General features: G+C 38.2%; 1 protein-coding gene across 5 annotated transcripts in view; it reads left to right on the top strand.

Moving 5' to 3' along the window:
* The window catches only part of rl (Mitogen-activated protein kinase rl), a 232849-nt gene that overhangs the window by 32507 nt on the left and 178871 nt on the right, over positions 1 to 21471 (top strand). The window lies entirely within an intron of this gene.

Genomic DNA, 21471 nt, shown 5'->3' with positions numbered 1-21471 from the left:
TTCAAAACACAAATGCACGATGATTTATGAGAAGAAGTTGTTCGATCTGTTCTCTCGAAACTTGCTTCAAATGAGCAATTCATTACTAAAGGTTATAAAAAAAAACCATTTCAAACGCAATGAATAAAAAAATGAATCTGTTAAATCATGGTAATGCGTGAAAAACGTTTGGTTCAAAGGAACAAAACGTGGTCAAATAAATGCAAAAGTGACGAGTACATCGGATGACGAGTGAAAAAAATTCAAAACATAATAGTATGTAAAAAAAATTACGAAACCAACTGTAAATAATTTCAACAAAACAATTAAGAAAAGCTTTTACAAATCATGAAAAAATATTATATTAAAAAAAATACAAATCTGTAATTATATTGTAAAGGGAAAAAAAAATTTAAATAGGACGTGAGAAATCAAGAGACGCGGTAGCGGCTCGACGCCAAGTATTAAAAGGAAAATCAGCAGCGCGTAAAGAAAAAGCCAGCGCGAGCCCTGCCGCACTCTTATATACGCGAATATGCCGATTTTTGACGTCACAGAGTTTTCAAACGGCGCTTGCGGACAAACCATATTATTAAAAAATCTAAAAATTGGTGAGAATTTTTTTTCGATTTTTCCCTTTCCATTGGTCTTTGTTGGAAGTAAATCCATTCAGCCATTCCCGAGATATGTCTCTTTAAAGAATTGAGACCGAACGCTTTACGATAAATTTCATTTCTTAGAGACAGAGAGGCGTAAGTTGAGCATGTTTACGTTCGGACTTACGGCCTTTGCAGGCCTGGTATACATTTCTCGGCTCTCCTGTCACACAGTACGCTGAACGCGGCTACCCCCTCTCTTGCGCGTCGCCGAGCGAGAGAGACAGAGAATGTGCGGACAGCGGGGGCAATACCAGCTCCTGGCTTACGCATAACTCGTATTCTTATATAATATATATTTTATTTATTAATAAATAATAAAATAAATTATAATAAATATTTTATTATAATTAATGTATAATACAATATATATATTATATTATACAATATATATTATAATATAATAATAATATAATAAAATGAAAAAATATAATAATAAAAATAAAATTAAATAATAAATAATAAAAATAAAAAAATATAAAATCCTGGTCGACGCCGCTGGATTTTTCGAGTATGTCTAGGTCGACGACCCTATAGTATTTTATGTCCGGATATATTCCTCCATGGCTTTCGTCGTCTAGGTATGTTTTTTCATGGTTTTCGAGGTCTGGGTCGACGGCTTCTTAGTTTTCGATGTCCAGGTATGTTTCTCCATGGTTTTCGTGGTCTCAGATAATTCCTCCATGGATTTCGATGTCTAGGTATATTCCTCCATGGTTTCTGATGTGAGAGTGTATTTCTCCATAGTTTTTAATGTCCAAGTGTATTTCTCTATTATTCTTGATGTCTAGGTATATTCCTCCATGGCTTTCGCGTTCGAGGTCGACGGCTCCACAGTTTTCGATATCCAGGTATGTTTCTCCATGGTTTTCGTGGTCTAAGTATGTTTCTTCATGGTTTTCGCGGTTGAGGTCGACGGCTCCACAGTTTTCGATGTCTAAGGTATGTTTCTCCATGGTTTTCGTGGTCTAGGATAATTTCTCCATGGGTTTCGATGTCTAGGTATATTCCTCCATGGTTTCTGATGTCCAGGTGTATTTCTCCATAGTTTCGGATATCCAGGTATATTTCTCCATAGTCCACTAACGCCTAGGTATATTCCTGCATGGTTTTGAATGTCCACGTGAATTTCTCCATATTTCTTGATATCTAGATATATTCCTCCATGGTTTTCGTGGACTAGGCATGTTTCTACATGGTTTTCGTGGTCTAGGATAATTCCTCCATGGGTTTTGCTGTCTAGGTATATTCCTCCATGGTTTTCAATGTCTAGTCATGTTTCTTCATGGTTTTCGTGGTCCAGGTATATTCCTCCGTGGTTTTCGATGTATGGATATGTTTTTCCATGGTTTTCGTGGTCTAAGTAGATTCCTTCATGGTTTTCGCAGTCGAGGTCGACGGCTCTACAGTTTTCGATGTCCAGGTAGTTTCTCTCGGGTTTTCGTGGTCTAAGATAATTCCTCCATGGGTTTCGATGTCCAGGTATGTTCCTCCATGGTTTTCAATGTCTAGACACGTTCCTTCATGGTTTTCGATGTATGGATATGTTTCTCCATGGTTTTCGTGGTCTAGATAGATTCCTCCAAGGTTTTCGTGGTCTAGGTATGTTTCTTCATGGTTTTCGCAGTCGAGGTCGACGGCTCTACAGTTTTCGATGTCCAGGTATGTTTCTCTCGGGTTTTCGTGGTCTAGGATAATTCCTCCATGGATTTCGATGTCTAGGTATGTTCCTCCATGGTTTTCAATGTCTAGACATGTTTCTTCATGGTTTTCGTGGTCCAGGTATATTCCTCCATGGTTTTCGTGATCTAGGTAGATTCCTTCATGGTTTTCGTGGTCTAGGTATGTTTCTTCATGGTTTTCGCAGTTGAAGACGACGGCTCCACAGTTTTTGATGTCCAGGTATGTTTCTCTCGGGTTTTCGTGGTCTAGGATAATTCCTCCATGGATTTCGATGTCTAGGTATGTTCCTCCATGGTTTTCTATGTCTAGACATGTTTCTCCATGGTTTTCGTGGTCCAGGTATATTCCTCCATGATTTTCGATGTAAAGATATATTTCTCCATGGTTTTCGTGGTCTAAGTAGATTCCTTCATGGTTTTCGCAGTCGAGGTCGACGGCTCTACAGTTTTCGATGTCCAGGTATGTTTCTCTCGGGTTTTCGTGGTCTAGGATAATTCCTCCATGGATTTCGATGTCTAGGTATGTTCCTCCATAGTTTTCTATGTCTAGACATGTTTCTCCATGGTTTTCGTGGTCCAGGTATATTCCTCCATGATTTTCGATGTAAAGATATATTTCTCCATGGTTTTCGTGGTCTAAGTAGATTCCTTCATGGTTTTCGCAGTCGAGGTCGACGGCTCTACAGTTTTCGATGTCCAGGTATGTTTCTCTCGGGTTTTCGTGGTCTAGGATAATTCCTCCATAGATTTCGATGTCTAGGTATGTTCCTCCATGGTTTTCTATGTCTAGACATGTTTCTCCATGGTTTTCGTGGTTCAGGTATATTCCTCCATGATTTTCGATGTAAAGATATATTTCTCCATGGTTTTCGTGGTCTAAGTAGATTCCTTCATGGTTTTCGCAGTCGAGGTCGACGGCTCTACAGTTTTCGATGTCCAGGTATGTTTCTCTCGGGTTTTCGTGGTCTAGGATAATTCCTCCATGGATTTCGATGTCTAGGTATGTTCCTCCATGGTTTTCAATGTCTAGACATGTTTCTTCATGGTTTTCGTGGTCCAGGTATAGTCCTCCGTGGTTTTCGATGTATGGATATGTTTCTCCATGGTTTTCGTGGTCTAGGTGGATTCCTCCATGGTTTTCGTGGTCGAGTTAGATTCCTCTATGGTTTCGTGGTCTAGGTATGTTTCTTCATGGTTTTCGCAGTTGAGGTCGACGGCTCTACAGTTTTCCATGTCCAGGTATGTTTCTCTCGGGTTTTCGTGGTCTAGGATAATTCCTCCATGGGTTTCGATGTCTAGGTATGTTCCTCCATGGTTTTCATGGTCCAGGTATATTCCTCCATGGTTTTCGTGATCTAGGTAGATTCCTTCATGGTTTTCGTGGTCGAGGTATGTTTCTTCATGGTTTTCGCAGTTGAAGACGACGACTCCACAGTTTTTGATGTCCAGGTATGTTTCTCTCGGGTTTTCGTGGTCTAGGATAATTCCTCCATGGATTTCGATGTCTATGTATGTTCCTCCATGGTTTTCTATGTCTAGACATGTTTCTCCATGGTTTTCGTGGTCCAGGTATATTCCACCATGATTTTCGATGTAAAGATATATGTCTAGGTATGTTCCTCCATGGTTTTCTATGTCTAGACATGTTTCTCCATGGTTTTCGTGGTCCAGGTATATTCCTCCATGATTTTCGATGTAAAGATATATTTCTCCATGGTTTTCGTGGTCTAAGTAGATTCCTTCATGGTTTTCGCAGTCGAGGTCGACGGCTCTACAGTTTTCGATGTCCAGGTATGTTTCTCTCGGGTTTTCGTGGTCTAGGATAATTCCTCCATGGATTTCGATGTCTAGGTATGTTCCTCCATAGTTTTCTATGTCTAGACATGTTTCTCCATGGTTTTCGTGGTCCAGGTATATTCCTCCATGATTTTCGATGTAAAGATATATTTCTCCATGGTTTTCGTTCTAAGTAGATTCCTTCATGGTTTTCGCAGTCGAGGTCGACGGCTCTACAGTTTTCGATGTCCAGGTAGTTTCTCTCGGGTTTTCGTGGTCTAAGATAATTCCTCCATGGGTTTCGATGTCTAGGTATGTTCCTCCATAGTTTTCTATGTCTAGACATGTTTCTCCATGGTTTTCGTGGTCCAGGTATATTCCTCCATGATTTTCGATGTAAAGATATATTTCTCCATGGTTTTCGTGGTCTAAGTAGATTCCTTCATGGTTTTCGCAGTCGAGGTCGACGGCTCTACAGTTTTCGATGTCCAGGTATGTTTCTCTCGGGTTTTCGTGGTCTAGGATAATTCCTCCATGGATTTCGATGTCTAGGTATGTTCCTCCATGGTTTTCTATGTCTAGACATGTTTCTCCATGGTTTTCGTGGTCCAGGTATATTCCTCCATGATTTTCGATGTAAAGATATATTTCTCCATGGTTTTCGTGGTCTAAGTAGATTCCTTCATGGTTTTCGCAGTCGAGGTCGACGGCTCTACAGTTTTCGATGTCCAGCTATGTTTCTCTCGGGTTTTCGTGGTCTAGGATAATTCCTCCATGGATTTCGATGTCTAGGTATGTTCCTCCATGGTTTTCTATGTCTAGACATGTTTCTCCATGGTTTTCGTGGTCCAGGTATATTCCTCCATGATTTTCGTTGTAAAGATATATTTCTCCATGGTTTTCGTGGTCTAAGTAGATTCCTTCATGGTTTTCGCAGTCGAGGTCGACGGCTCTACAGTTTTCGATGTCCAAGTATGTTTCTCTCGGGTTTTCGTGGTCTAGGATAATTCCTCCATGGATTTCGATGTCTAGGTATGTTCCTCCATGGTTTTCAATGTCTAGACATGTTTCTTCATGGTTTTCGTGGTCCAGGTATATTCCTCCATGATTTTCGATGTAAAGATATATATAGTTGTCACGCTTCGCAAAAAGAAGTGAAATCAGTAAATATTAAAACTTCAAAAAGTAAAAAAGGCACGCCAAGTATTAAAAGGTCGTGACCGTTGTTTTAAATGATTTTCTATATTCGCATTTTCAATAAATAAATTTTAAAAAATGTTTAACTGTGAAAAAATATGAGATCTATTGTAACATATACAGTGAATGAATTACGTTTCCTGTAATAATTCTGAATTTTGGAAATAAAAAAAAATGAGATCATTTTCTAACGTAGCCAAGTACAGTGAATGAATTAAGGTTCTTGTGGAATTCATTCGTGTACACTTTTAGCCCTAATCCCTCACTTATTCAGAAAAATTTTCCAGCAAACGTCACAGAGCAACAAAGGTTTCTCGACTGATTCTGCAATTATTAAGAGATTATCATCTGTTTTTATGCTAGCTCGGGTTATAAACTTAAAACACTTTACGCGTACAAGTGCATGCATTGTATCTATACGATGTACTGCACAAATTCATTTTCAACATTACACACAAGCTTGGCGTGCATGGTTTTCAATCGGAAGCTCGGCGAAGGAATGCCTCATCCGTCCATATATTTGAAGAAAACTTGATGATCCTCTCATGTAATTGTTTTTTAATTTGCCATCCCTTTTCCATCCAACTATTTTATTGAGTAGTTCGACGTGAGATCCCGCGCTGTGTACACAAAGAAAAATATCTATTCTTGACTAGTTTGACTGATAAATTCATTACTCCAAATGTTTCGTATTCAACGCGTTTTCTTTTCTCAAATCAATGTTTACACAGCTTACTTCTTTGTTCATCCATTTCAATACTTGTGTAATTCATCCAATCATCTGCCCATTTGGTAAAAAAAAGAGTGTACGGACAAACGAGTGAAAGTGACGCGTGGATAAATTAAAATGCGTATGGGCATGAAAGAATGGCCGTATCTATCCGTACAAGATAACGGCGTATAAAGGGATTGATTGATTTCATTTCTTTATCCGTTCGTTTAATTGTTCAATTTTATCCACAAATTTCACCCATCTGTATTATTTACCGAATCGATATATAACAGGGCCCCTCTTATTTTATTGGGGGATCGGTTTTTTTCACACTCGTTCATACAATTCTAATTAATTATTGTTTTCATAGTAAATTTGAACAATTGTCTCTTCCCGAGCTTCCGATTGAAAACCATGCACGCCAAGCTTGTGTGTAATGTTGAAAATGAATTTGTGCAGTACATCGTATAGATACAATGCATGCACTTGTACGCGTAAAGTGTTTTAAGTTTATAACCCGAGCTAGCATAAAAACAGATGATAATCTCTTAATAATTGCAGAATCAGTCGAGAAACCTTTGTTGCTCTGTGACGTTTGCTGGAAAATTTTTCTGAATAAGTGAGGGATTAGGGCTAAAAGTGTACACGAATGAATTCCACAAGAACCTTAATTCATTCACTGTACTTGGCTACGTTAGAAAATGATCTCATTTTTTTTTATTTCCAAAATTCAGAATTATTACAGGAAACGTAATTCATTCACTGTATATGTTACAATAGATCTCATATTTTTTCACAGTTAAACATTTTTTAAAATTTATTTATTGACAATGCGAATATAGAAAATCATTTAAAACGACGGTCACGACCTTTTAATACTTGGCGTGCCTTTTTTACTTTTTGAAGTTTTAATATTTACTGATTTCACTTCTTTTTGCGAGGCGTGACAACTATACAGGAATCGTATTTCATTCACTGTATTTGTCAACTTCAGAAAACGATGTCATTTTTTTTTATATTTTGAAGTTTTTTATTGATAATGCAGATATAGAAAATTATTGGAAACTACGGTCGCGACCTTTTAATAATTGGCGTTCTTTTTTTACTTTGTCAATTACTTTTTTTCTAATTTAGCTTATTTTTTAGAGGCGTGACAATATTTACTTAAGAAAAAAAATACATTCCTCGTCTTCGACGAAAATTTTTAAAACGATTTGTTTCAAGTTGAGTGCTTTTCTCTATGTGCCAAAAGCAATCGACACAGCCAATTTTTCCATGTAGACGGACGAAAACTGTGCTTTTATGTTCATGTGAGTTGAAACCTTTTACAAGCAATAATGGTGACGATTTTGATTATCCATTCAGCAAATCGAATTTTCCAATGAAAGATTGGGAAATTCCTATGCAATGGGATGATATTTTCATTTTCTATTCCTTTTTTTGAAAAGCTCCACTTGTTTACTTGGAAAAATGATTTTTGAAACTATCTTCTTTTCATTCATGGATTCCATGTTGACATGGACACTGTCAATGGTTTGCAATGTCCAAGGAGATGTTTCCATGGTATTCAATGTCTAAGACCACAGCTTTATGGTTATTGGTGACCAGTGATATTTTTTCATGGTCTTCTGTAACGTCTGAACCTGCCTCGTCAATGCAAACTATTAAATCGCAGATCTAGATATCGATAACTATGAGGAAATATATCGTAAACCATTGCACCGTTTACCTAAATATCGGGAAATATAAAATTGTCGAATATATATTGAAAAATACGAAGGCATCCACCTAGACATCGAAAACCCTATAGTCGCCAAACTCGACATCGAAAACTATAGAGCCGACGACCTAGATATCGAAAACCTTAGAAAAACTCACCACACTATCGGAAACTATGAAGCCATTGACTTTCATATCGGGAACCATGGACAAATTCATCTTAACATCGGAAACTATGGAGCTATCGACCGGGATAGTGAAAACTATGCAGTCAACGAAAACAATGGGAAAACATACCTGGACATTGAAAACTACGGAGCCGTTGATCTAGACCTCGAAAAGCATAAAAAAACATACCAGGACGACGAAAGCCATGGAGAAATATACCTAGCCATCGAAAACCATGGAGCTGTCGACGTAGATATCGAAAACAATGGAACCGTCGACCTAGACCATGAAAACCATGGAGAACCATAACCAAACATCGAAAACTATGGAATTGTTGACCTAGCATCAAAAGCCATGACGGAATATACCTGGACCACGAAAACCATGAAGGAACATACGTAGACATTTAAAACTATGAAGAAATATACCTGGACATCCAAAACCATGGAGGAATATACCTAGACATTGAAAAATATGTAGACACATACCTAGACATCGAAAAGTATGGAGTCATCGACCTAGATCACGGAAATGATGAAGAAATATACCTAGAGAACAAAAACTATGGAAACTCAGACCTAGCCATCGAAAACTGTGGAACCATCAACTTGGACCACGAAAACCATGGAGAAACATACCCAGACATCGAAAAACATGCAGGAATATACCGGAACCACGAAAACCATGATGAAACATGCCTAGACATTGAAAACCATGGAGGAATATACCTGGACGACGAAAAACATGGAGGAATATACCTGGACCACGAAAACCATGAAGGAACATGGTTTTCGTGGTCCTTCATACTTGGTCATTGAAAACTGTGGAGCCGTCGACCTCGACTGCGAAAACCATGAAGAAACATACCTAGACCACGAAAACCATGGAAGAATCTACGTAGACCACGAAAACCATATCCAGACATCGAAAACCATGAAGGCATATACCTAGACATCAAAACCCATGGAAGAATTATCCTAGACCACGAAAACCATGAAGAAACATGCCTAGACATTGAAACCATGGAGGAATATACCTATACATCGAAACCCATGGAGGAATTATCCTAGACCACGAAAACCCGAGAGAAACATAACTGGACATCGAAAACTGTGGAGCCGTCGACTTCGACTGCGAAAGCCATGAAGAAACATACCTAGACCACGAAAACCATGGAGGAATCTACCTAGACCACGAAAACCATGGAGGAATCTACCTAGTCCACGAAAACCATGGAGAAACATATCCAGACATCGAAAACTCTGGAGGAATATACCTGAACCACGAAAACCATGGAGGAATCTACCTAGACCACGAAAACCATGGAACAATGTACCTAGACCACGAAAACCATGGAGAAACATATCCAGACATCGAAAACTCTGGAGGAATATACCTGAACCACGAAAACCATGGAGGAATCTACCTAGACCACGAAAACCATGGAACAATGTACCTAGACCACGAAAACCATGGAGAAACATATCCATACATCGAAAACCATGGAGGAATATACCTGGACCACGAAAACCAAGAAGCAACATGTCCAGACATTCAAAACCATGAAGGAATATACCTAGACATCATAACCCATGGAGGAATTATCCTAGATCACGAAAACCATGGAGAAGCATACTTGGGCATCGAAAACTGTGGAGCCGTCGACCTCGACCGCGAAAACCATGATAAAACATGCCTAGACATTGAAAACCATGGAGGAATATACCTAGACATCGAAACCCATGGAGGAATTATCCTCGACCACGAAAAGCCGAGAGAAACATACCTGAACATCGAAAACTGTGGAGCCGTCGACCTCGACTGCGAAAACCATGAAGAAACATACGCAGACCACGAAAACCATGGAGAAACATATCCAGCCATCAAAAACCATGGAGGAATATACCTGAACCACGAAAACCATGATGAAACATGCCTAGACATTGAAAACCATGGAGGAATATACCTGGACGACGAAAAACATGGAGGAATATACCTGGACCACGAAAACCATGAAGGAACATGGTTTTCGTGGTCCTTCATACTTGGTCATTGAAAACTGTGGAGTCGTCGACCTCGACTGCGAAAACCATAAAGAAACATACCTAGACCACGAAAACCATGGAGAAACATATCCATACATTGAAAACCATGGAGGAATATACCTGGACCACGAAAACCATGTAGGAACATATCCAGACATCGAAAACCATGAAGGAATATACCTAGACATCAAAACCCATGGAGGAATTATCCTAGACCACGAAAACCATGAAGAAGCATACTTGGACATCGAAAACTGTGGCAACGTCGACCTCGACCGCGAAAACCATGTTTAAACATGCCTAGACATTGAAAACCATGCAGGAATATACCTAGACATCGAAACCCATGGAGGAATTATCCTCGACCACGAAAACCCGAGAGTAACATACCTGGACATCGAAAACAGTGGAGCCATCGACCTCGACTACGAACACCATGAAGAAACATACCTAGACCACGAAAACCATGGAGGAATCTACCTACACCGAGACAACCATGGACGAATATACCTGGACCACGAAAACCATGAAGGAACACGTCTAGACATTGAAAACCATGAAGGAATATACCTAGACATCAAAACCCATGGAGAAATTATCCTAGACCACGAAAATCATGGAGAAACATACCTAGACATCGAAAACTGTGGAACCGTCGACCTCGACCGCGAAAACCATGAAGAGACATACTTAGACCACGAAAACCATGGAGAAATATACCTTAGACATCAAGCACTATGGAGAAATACACCTGGACATTAAAAACTATGGAGAAATACACCTGCACATCAGAAACCATAGAGGAATATACCTAGACATCGAAAACCATAGAGGAATTATCCGAGACCACGAAAACCATGGAGGAATATATCTGGACATCGAAACCTGTGGAGCCGTCAACCTCGATCGCGAAAACCATGGAGGAATATATCTGGACATAAAAAACTATGGGGTCGTCCACCTAGAAATCGAAATTCACGATAGAATGTACCTAAACCTAGTCCTCCAAAACCCATGATCTATCGCCTTAGACATCCTCGAAAAATCCAGCGGCGTCGACCAGAATTTTATATTTTTTTATTTTTATTAATTATTATTTAATGTTATTCGTATTATTCAATTTTTTTGTTTCATTATATTATTATCATTTTATATTATATTATATTATATATTAATTATAATAAAATATTTATTATAATAATATTTTATTATTAATTAATATTAATAAATAAAATATATATTATATAATTAAATACATATTTTATGCGCAAACCAGGAGCTGGTATTGCCCCCGCTGTGCGCCCATTCTCTGTCTCTCTCGCTCGGCGACGCAGAAAGAGAGGGGGTAGCCGCGTTCAGCGTAGTGCGTGACGTAGAGTGTGACAAAAGTAAGAAATCGTGCAAAGGACGTAAGTCCAAATGTAAACAAGCGTAACTTACGCCCCTCTGTCTCTAACAAAATGAAAATCCCGAAATGATGGATTTTAAATCACTAACGTTACATATCTCAGGATCTACTGGACGGATTTACTTGCAACAAAGACCAATGGAAAGAAAAAAATCGAAAAAAAATCGTCACAAATTTTCAAGTTCTTTTATGAAATGGTTTATTTGTGAGAGCCATTTGAAAATTCTGTGACGTCATAAAACCGGCATATTCGCGTATATAAGAGTAGCGGCAGGGCTCGCGCTGGCTTTTCTTTTGCGCTGCAGTTTTTCCTTTTAATACTTGGCGTCGAGCCGCTACCGCGTCTCTTGATTTCTCCATGGTTTTCGTGGTCTAAGTAGATTCCTTCATGGTTTTCGCAGTCGAGGTCGACGACTCCACAGTTTTTGATGTCCAGGTATGTTTCTCTCGGGTTTTCGTGGTCTAGGATAATTCCTCCATGGGTTTCGATGTCTAGGTATGTTCCTCCATGGTTTTCGTGGTCCAGGTATATTCCTCCATGGTTTTCGTGATCTAGGTAGATTCCTTCATGGTTTTCGTGGTCTAGGTATGTTTCTTCATGGTTTTCGCAGTCGAGGACGACGACTCCACAGTTTTTGATGTCCAGGTATGTTTCTCTCGGGTTTTCGTGTTCTAGGATAATTCCTCCATGGATTTCGATGTCTAGTTATGTTCCTCCATGGTTTTCTATGTCAGACATGTTTCTCCATGGTTTTCGTGGTCCAGGTATATTCCTCCATGATTTTCGATGTAAAGATATATTTCTCCATGGTTTTCGTGGTCTAAGTAGATTCCTTCATGGTTTTCGCAGTCGAGGTCGACGGCTCTACAGTTTTCGATGTCCAGGTATGTTTCTCTCGGGTTTTCGTGGTCTAGGATAATTCCTCCATGGATTTCGATGTCTAGGTATGTTCCTCCATAGTTTTCTATGTCTAGACATGTTTCTCCATGGTTTTCGTGGTCCAGGTATATTCCTCCATGATTTTCGATGTAAAGATATATTTCTCCATGGTTTTCGTGGTCTAAGTAGATTCCTTCATGGTTTTCGCAGTCGAGGTCGACGGCTCTACAGTTTTCGATGTCCAGGTATGTTTCTCTCGGGTTTTCGTGGTCTAGGATAATTCCTCCATAGATTTCGATGTCTAGGTATGTTCCTCCATGGTTTTCTATGTCTAGACATGTTTCTCCATGGTTTTCGTGGTCCAGGTATATTCCTCCATGATTTTCGATGTAAAGATATATTTCTCCATGGTTTTCGTGGTCTAAGTAGATTCCTTCATGGTTTTCGCAGTCGAGGTCGACGGCTCTACAGTTTTCGATGTCCAGGTATGTTTCTCTCGGGTTTTCGTGGTCTAGGATAATTCCTCCATGGATTTCGATGTCTAGGTATGTTCCTCCATAGTTTTCTATGTCTAGACATGTTTCTCCATGGTTTTCGTGGTCCAGGTATATTCCTCCATGATTTTCGATGTAAAGATATATTTCTCCATGGTTTTCGTGGTCTAAGTAGATTCCTTCATGGTTTTCGCAGTCGAGGTCGACGGCTCTACAGTTTTCGATGTCCAGGTATGTTTCTCTCGGGTTTTCGTGGTCTAGGATAATTCCTCCATGGATTTCGATGTCTAGGTATGTTCCTCCATGGTTTTCTATGTCTAGACATGTTTCTCCATGGTTTTCGTGGTCCAGGTATATTCCTCCATGATTTTCGATGTAAAGATATATTTCTCCATGGTTTTCGTGGTCTAAGTAGATTCCTTCATGGTTTTCGCAGTCGAGGTCGACGGCTCTACAGTTTTCGATGTCCAGGTATGTTTCTCTCGGGTTTTCGTGGTCTAGGATAATTCCTCCATGGATTTCGATGTCTAGGTATGTTCCTCCATGGTTTTCAATGTCTAGACATGTTTCTTCATGGTTTTCGTGGTCCAGGTATAGTCCTCCGTGGTTTTCGATGTATGGATATGTTTCTCCATGGTTTTCGTGGTCTAGGTGGATTCCTCCATGGTTTTCGTGGTCGAGTTAGATTCCTCTATGGTTTCGTGGTCTAGGTATGTTTCTTCATGGTTTTCGCAGTTGAGGTCGACGGCTCTACAGTTTTCCATGTCCAGGTATGTTTCTCTCGGGTTTTCGTGGTCTAGGATAATTCCTCCATGGGTTTCGATGTCTAGGTATGTTCCTCCATGGTTTTCGTGGTCCAGGTATATTCCTCCATGGTTTTCGTGATCTAGGTAGATTCCTTCATGGTTTTCGTGGTCTAGGATAATTCCTCTATAGGTTTCCATGTCTAGGTATATTCCTCCATGGTTTTCAATATCTAGGCATGTTCCATCATGGTTTCCGTGGTTCAGGTATATTTCTCCATGGTTTTCGATGTTTGGATATGTTTCTCTATGGTTTTCGTGGTCTAGGTAGATTCCTCCATGGTTTTCGATGTCTACGTGGACAGCTCCATACTGTTCGTTTGCGGGGTATGCTTCTCCTTGGCTTTCGTCGGCTAAGTATGTTTCTACATAGTTTTCGATGTCCAGGTGTATTATTCCATCATTTTTTTTATGTCTAGGTATGTCCCTCCATGGTTTTCGTTTTTTTTTCATGGTTTTAGTGCGCGAGGTCGCCGGCTTCATAGTTATCGATGTCTAGGTATGTTTCTCGATATTTTTCGTGGTCTAGGTTGACCGCTCAACAGTTTTCGATGGCTAGGTCTGTATTTACATAGTTTTTGTTCTCTAGGTATATTTTTCCATCATTTCCGTGATCTAGGTCGTTGGCTCTATAACTTTCGATGTCTAGGTATGTGTTTACATGGTTTTCAATGTCTAGGTATATTCCTCCATGGTTTCGGATGTCCAGGTATATTTCTCCATAGTTTTCAATGTCTAGGTATGTTCCTTCATGATTTTCGTGGTCCAGGTATATTCCGCCATGGTTTTTGATGCTAAGTCAACAATTCCATACTTTTTGATGTCTGGATATGTTTCTCCATGGTTTTCATGGTCTAAGTCGTCGGCTCCATTGTTTTCGATGGCTACGTCGACAGCTTTATGGTTTTCGATGGATAGGTATATTTTTTCATGGCTTTCGCCGTCTCAGTATGTTTTTCCATGCTTTTCGAGGTCTTGATCAACGGCTCGGCAGTTTTCAATGTCCAGGTATGTTTTCCCATTGTTTTCGTGGACTAGATCGACGACTTCATAGTTTTCACTATCCCGGTCGATAACTTCATAGTTTCCGATGTTGAGGTGAATTTGTCTATGGTTTCCGGTATGAAGGTCAACGGCTCCATAGTTTCCGATGGTGCAGTCAGTTTTTCTAAGGATGACTACGTTGACGACCGCATGGTTTTCGATGTCTAGATTGGCGACTGCATGGTTTTCGATATCTTGGTCGATGGCTCTATTGTTTTCGATGTCTAGGTTGGCGACTATAGGGTTTTCGACGTCTAGGTGGATGCCTTCATATTTTTCAATATATATTCGACAATTTTATATTTTTCGATATTTAGGTAAACGGTGCAATGGTTTGCAATATATTTCCTCATAGTTATCGATATCTAGATCGGCGATTTAATAGTCTGCATTGAGAAAGCATGTTCTGACGTTATAGAAGACCATGAAAAAATATCACTGGACACAAATAACTATAAAGCTGTCGTCTTAGATATTAAATAGCATGGAAACGTTTCTTTGGACATTGCAAACCATTGACAGTATCCATGTCAACATGGAATCCATTGAAAGAGAAGAAGAAGAAGATAGTTTCATAAATCAATTTTCCAAATAAACAAATGGAGCTTTCCAAAAAAAGGAATAGAAAATGAAAATATCATCCCATTGCTTAGGAATTTCCCAATCTTTCATTAGAAAATTCTATATGCTGAATGGATAATCAAAATCGTCACCATTATTGCTTGTAAAAGGTTTCAACTCACATGAACATAACCGCACAGTTTTCGTCCATCTACATAGAAAAATTGGCTGTGTCGATTGCTTTTGCCACATAGAGAAAAGTACTCAACTTGAAACAAATCGTTTTAAAAATTTTCGTCGAAGACGAGGAATGTATTTTTTTTCTTATGTAAATATTGTCACGCCTCTAAAAAATAAGTGAAATCAGAAAAAAAAATAATTGACAAAGTAAAAAAAGAACGCCAATTATTAAAAGGTCACGACCGTAGTTTCCAATAATTTTCTATATTCGCATTATCAATAAAAAACTTCAAAATATAAAAAAAAATGAGATCGTTTTCTGAAGTTGACAAATACAGTGAATGAAATACGATTCCTATATAGTTGTCACGCTTCGCAAAAAGAAGTGAAATCAGTAAATATTAAAACTTCAAAAAGTAAAAAAGGCACGCCAAGTATTAAAAGGTCGTGACCGTTGTTTTAAATGATTTTCTATATTCGCATTTTCAATAAATAAATTTTAAAAAATGTTTAACTGTGAAAAAATATGAGATCTATTGTAACATATACAGTGTATGAATTACGTTTCCTGTAGGAATTTTGAATTTTGGAAATAAAAAAAAATGAGATCATTTTCTAACGTAGCCAAGTACAGTGAATGAATTAAGGTTCTTGTGGAATTCATTCGTGTACACTTTTAGCCCTAATCCCTCACTTATTCAGAAAAATTTTCCAGCAAACGTCACAGAGCAACAAAGGTTTCTCGAATGATTCTGCAATTATTAAGAGATTATCATCTGTTTTTATGCTAGCTCGGGTTATAAACTTAAAACAGTTTACGCGTACAAGTGCATGCATTGTATCTATACGATGTACTGCACAAATTCATTTTCAACATTACACACAAGCTTGGCGTGCATGGTTTTCAATCGGAAGCTCGGCGAAGGAATGCCTCATCCATCCATATATTTGAAGAAATCTTGATGATCCTTTCATGTAATTGTATTTTAATTTGCCATCCCTTTTCCATCCAACTATTTTATTGAGTAGTTCGACGTGAGATCCCGCGTTGTGTACACAAAGAAAAATATCCATTCTTGACTAATTTGACTGATAAATTCATTACTTCAAATGTTTCGTATTCAACGCGTTTTCTTTTCTCAAATCAATGTTTACACAACTTACTTCTTTGTTCATCCATTTCAGTACTTGTGTAATTCATCCAATCATCTGCCCATTTGGTAAAAAAATGAGTTTACGGACAAACGAGTGAAAGTGACGCGTGGATAAATTAGAATGCGTATGGGCATGAAAGAATGGCCGTATGTATCCGTACAAGATAAAGGCATATAAAGGGATTGATTGATTTCATTTCTTTATCCGTTCGTTTAATTGTTCAATTTTATCCACAAATTTCACCCATCTGTATTGTTTATCAAATCATTATATAACAGGGCCTCTCATATTTTATTGGGGGATCGGTTTTTTTCACAATCGTTCATACAATACTAATTAATTATTGTTTTCATAGTAAATTTGAACAATTGTCTCTTCCCGAGCTTCCGATTGAAAACCATGCACGCCAAGCTTGTGTGTAATGTTGAAAATGAATTTGTGCAGTACATCGTATAGATACAATGCATGCACTTGTACGCGTAAACTGTTTTAAGTTTATAACCCGAGCTAGCATAAAAACAGATGATAATCTCTTAATAATTGCAGAATCATTCGAGAAACCTTTGTTGCTCTGTGACGTTTGCTGGAAAATTTTTCTGAATAAGTGAGGGATTAGGGCTAAAAGTGTACACGAATGAATTCCACAAGAACCTTAATTCATTCACTGTACTTGGCTACGTTAGAAAATGATCTCATTTTTTTTTATTTCCAAAATTCAAAATTCCTACAGGAAACGTAATTCATACACTGTATATGTTACAATAGATCTCATATTTTTTCACAGTTAAACATTTTTTAAAATTTATTTATTGAAAATGCGAATATAGAAAATCATTTAAAACAACCGTCACGACCTTTTAATACTTGGCGTGCCTTTTTTACTTTTTGAAGTTTCAATCTTACGGGAAGCACCCGGAACTTGAGAAAGTTCAAGTGAATCAAAAAAGTTACCATCTGAGTTATGTGCAGCACTACAATTTATGGCATCAATCGGAGGATAAGTATTTTATTAGTATATAATACATAATTTTTCACAATATGAAATTATTCTGAGAAACGTTCAAATCCAAAAAAAAATCGCATCGAAGGTAAAAGTCATTTGTTACTCTATGGTGGCAGAGACTTACTTAGAAGAAAATCGATTCTTCTCAGACTTTCAGGATCCCCTGGTATTCACAATATTCGACGTCGATTTCGTATCGGTACAAATTATGTTTAAATATGTGCTAAAAGTACTTGTCCGGCCCATCACTTTTCATTCAAATTGCTCATTCAAATAAAAATCAAACTACACGTTAATTTCTGCGTTATTTTTATGGAACTAGCATTAACGCTGGCGTTACACGCCCACTTGAATTTGAACATCATTCCACATATGCTCGGCGGCAACTATCTCTTCGCAACAATTCATGGCATCGAGTAAACAAAACCATTGCAACGGATAGAGGCTTTACATTCCGATATATCGAAAATTTTTTTTTAAGAAAGTGTATATAGTAATACACTAGGGAATCACTTTTCATCGAATTTCAAGAAATGCCCGTGTCGCACTCATTTTTTAATGTTGATTTCAACAAAGTGCAATTGTGTACGTGACCATAAAAAAATGAAATTGTACAGACGAATCTGCTCGAAAATTTATTGAATTGCGATTTATTATCAGCTGAATATCTTCAGTAATAGAATAGATTAGTTGCTATAACGAATAAAATTCGTTTGAAGAATAAAATGTGTAGTAAAAATTGCCGTCATTTCAATATAAACTGGGGAGTTAATTTGGAGGCTGGACAATGCTTATCGTGCGAAGGATACTTTTTCATAAATACACAATAATATCTCTTGGATATTACAGAAAAATTTGTTTGCATTTTTTTATAATGAATGCAATTAAGTTAAAATCTCTTGGAGGTAATTTTTTAAATTCCCTCTGTTTCCCTCTGTACGCATAGATGTGATCCATCAGATCTAGAAGAGCCCTGATTTTTATTTGAATGAGCAATTTGAATGAAAAGTGATGGGCCGGACAAGTACTTTTAGCACATATTTAAACATAATTTGTACCGATACGAAATCGACGTCGAATATTGTGAATACGAGGGGATCCTGAAAGTCTGAGAAGAATCGATTTTCTTCTAAGTAAGTCTCTGCCACCATAGAGTAACAAATGACTTTTACCTCCGATGCGATTTTTTTTTGGATTTGAACGTTTCTCAGAATAATTTCATATTGTGAAAAATTATGTATTATATACTAATAAAATACTTATCCTCCGATTGATGCCATAAATTGTAGTGCTGCACATAACTCAGATGGTAACTTTTTTGATTCACTTGAACTTTCTCAAGTTCCGGGTGTTTCCCGTAAGATTGAATTTCTCACGTCCTATTTAAATTTTTTTTTCCCTTTACAATATAATTACAGATTTGTATTTTTTTTAATATAATATTTTTTCATGATTTGTAAAAGCTTTTCTTAATTGTTTTGTTGAAATTATTTACAGTTGGTTTCGTAATTTTTTTTACATACTATTATGTTTTGAATTTTTTTCACTCGTCATCCGATGTACTCGTCACTTTTGCATTTATTTGACCACGTTTTGTTCCTTTGAACCAAACGTTTTTCACGCATTACCATGATTTAACAGATTCATTTTTTTATTCATTGCGTTTATACTTTTACTATGCCTTTTCTTTTCAAATAAATCTAGATAAAATTAATTATTTACTTTTTGTTTAATCGGACTATCAATAATATAAAAATTAAGATAACATGAATAATGTCTCCCCACTCAGAGTCGAACCGACGACCATTAGATTACCAGTCCGAGCTCTTACCGCTATGCTATCCGCTGCTTGGAAAACATACAAATATTTTTGGCTTAAGCAGTGTGAGGGCTGGGTCAAAATTTTGATTTTTTAAACGCCTGGCCAGCTGGAGCTCCGAAATTGGGTACTTTCAATTCTAGTTACTGCACATCCTATCAATTTGAGCGAAATCGGTGATGACGAGTAGACAGCCTCCCCTGCAACGGGATTCTGTAACTCGTTATACTGTCGTTATGCACTCATAGCGACAGCTTTAACACAAGAGTCCCTATCGTTACCATAACGTTTCGACTTATAACGAGTTACAGAATCCCGCTGCTGGAGACTGGATGTTACGACTCGAAAATTTCCATCGTTTATGGTTTGTACCCACGTTCATCGCCTGGTAATTTCGAACAAAGGTCTCATGTCGTATCACTTTTCACCAGCACCGCTGCCTGTAGAAGTCACAAAAAAATCGGATCATCTGAGGGAGGCTCGAATCCGAGACTCTCGGAGTTTGAACCTGGTGTGCTATCCATTACGCTACAAGACGTCCTGTATCCAAAGAATACTGGAACTCATATACAGGGTGGCCCATTTTAACTTTGTCATTTTAATATCTCAAAAACTAAGCGCTTCCGATTAAATCTTTTAAGACAAAATTGACAGGGTTTGGTAGGAGACGTCCAATGACATTAGCAGTGTTGACCTTCGTAGCTGCGTGAAGGTCACTTAAAGATCAGCTCAGTTATTTTGATGTGAACTATGTATTTTTTATTGCATATTCGTATTTTGTATTAAAAACTAAGTAACTTTTGTTCGAAAAATTTTTTGCAACAACGCCAATCGAAATTTAGTTTTCCAAGTTTTGGAGAATAGTATCACCCATTCGTTTGGCTGACGTAGTGTCAATCGTTGATTACTGTCTGAGCTATCATTCTTCACCGTCAGCATCGGCATTACCCAGTGTGCATTATGTGGTGGTTGCTAATCGGATTTTACACACCATTTGGTCCTGAGAAGGGCCGGTTGTTTTTTAACGCCTGTTACTGCTTGATCTAGCGCGTATCATATTAAAAATGACCTCCATTGCTCTGGATGCACAGGTTGAACCAATGTCTGGAATTAATAATCACTGATTATTATAATAGTTCGATTTACTTGCAAAGCTCTGCGTCCGTTCACAAAATACTTTCACTGTTATTCCTATCGATAACAAGTTTGTGCGATAACAATTTTGGATTTGCGTGAATGTTCGTTATGTTGTTTTAAGCTAGTATTAAGCAGAACTTATAAAAGTCAGTGGTAAGATTCAACCAATGGCTAATTACGATTCTAATGAGGTGGTTGACATTTTACTGAGGCTTAGTGAATGTCGTAGGAGTTGCCGACAAGCTGCAATTCTTTACGCTCAGCGCTATTGTGGCCACCATCACCCTTCTTATCAAGAAATCATAGACATTAAGAGACAATCTCGTATAGCAATGCACTTGTTCGTCAGAGACGAAGAAATCAGAACGTGAACTGGAATGAACCACGAATTGTTGCTGTTGTGGGAATTGTTCACATGAATCCACATATCAAAGGTCGCGCAATATAATGACAATTTGCTTTAGCGACAAGGCAACCTTTCACAATACTGGTTGTCTAAACAGACACAACTCGCATTATTGGCCATCAGAGAACCTTCACTATAATAGAGAAATCGGCAATCAACATCGCTGGAATCTCATCTCTTGGATACGGATCGTCAACAATCAAATTATCCGGCCACATTTTTTTTCGATCGTCCCTTCAATATTGGAATGTACTTACATTCTCTTTAACACCACCTTCCAATCTATTTCGAAAACGTTCTGTTGAACATCTAATAGAACCTATAGCAAGATAGCGCTCCTGCCCACTATTACGGAAGCGTGCGGAACTTCATTGATTTCCAATACCCAAAGCGTCGGAAGAGATCTATTGAATGACCTCTAAAATCACCTGGACTCAGTCCACTGGACTATTTCCTGTCAGATTACTTCAAAAACACGGTCTGCGAAAATGCACCGATCTTAAGAGTGTATATGATGGAGCGGATTGGAAGAGCGTGTACGGCAATCATTGCTAACACCATCCAATCGGAGATTATTAATCCCGGATATAGGCTCAACCTGTGCACCCACAGCAATGGAGGCCATTTTTAACACGAATTGCGCTAGA

This window comes from Venturia canescens, chromosome 4 (genome assembly GCF_019457755.1).
Source record: "Venturia canescens isolate UGA chromosome 4, ASM1945775v1, whole genome shotgun sequence".
Taxonomy (NCBI): Eukaryota; Metazoa; Arthropoda; class Insecta; order Hymenoptera; family Ichneumonidae; genus Venturia; species Venturia canescens.
This window is presented reverse-complemented; position numbering and strand designations above follow the sequence as displayed.